The sequence below is a fragment of the Penaeus monodon genome, chromosome 34 (genome assembly GCF_015228065.2).
Source record: "Penaeus monodon isolate SGIC_2016 chromosome 34, NSTDA_Pmon_1, whole genome shotgun sequence".
Classification (NCBI taxonomy): Eukaryota; Metazoa; Arthropoda; class Malacostraca; order Decapoda; family Penaeidae; genus Penaeus; species Penaeus monodon.
The window spans coordinates 8,050,466-8,050,830 of record NC_051419.1 but is presented as its reverse complement, the minus strand read 5'-3'; positions in this window follow the sequence as shown (position 1 = coordinate 8,050,830).

Sequence of the window (365 nt, the reverse complement as noted above, 5' to 3'; positions counted from 1 at the left end):
GTACAGGTCTGTATGCACGTGTGTATGTGTGTGTATGGATACTATGGAAGAAAGTCGGGGCTTATTGAGTGACTGATTATGGTTTAGCATCAAAAGCAGCGCAAACGGTGAACACATCAATAACAGTCTATCAAATCCGCATGTCCCATGCTTTCTTTTCACGAAAAAAAAAACATATACAAGTTAGTTTGTTTCCTTGTGATGAGATGAAATCTAAGAGGTTATCATAATCCATATCTCACACTCTAGAAAGCCTATAAATACGAAAATGGACTCTAATAATAGGATAAACATTTTGCACACCATGATAGACCAATATGTTAATTTTGAAAACCTCCCCACCACTGCCCGGATGCCACAAAAAT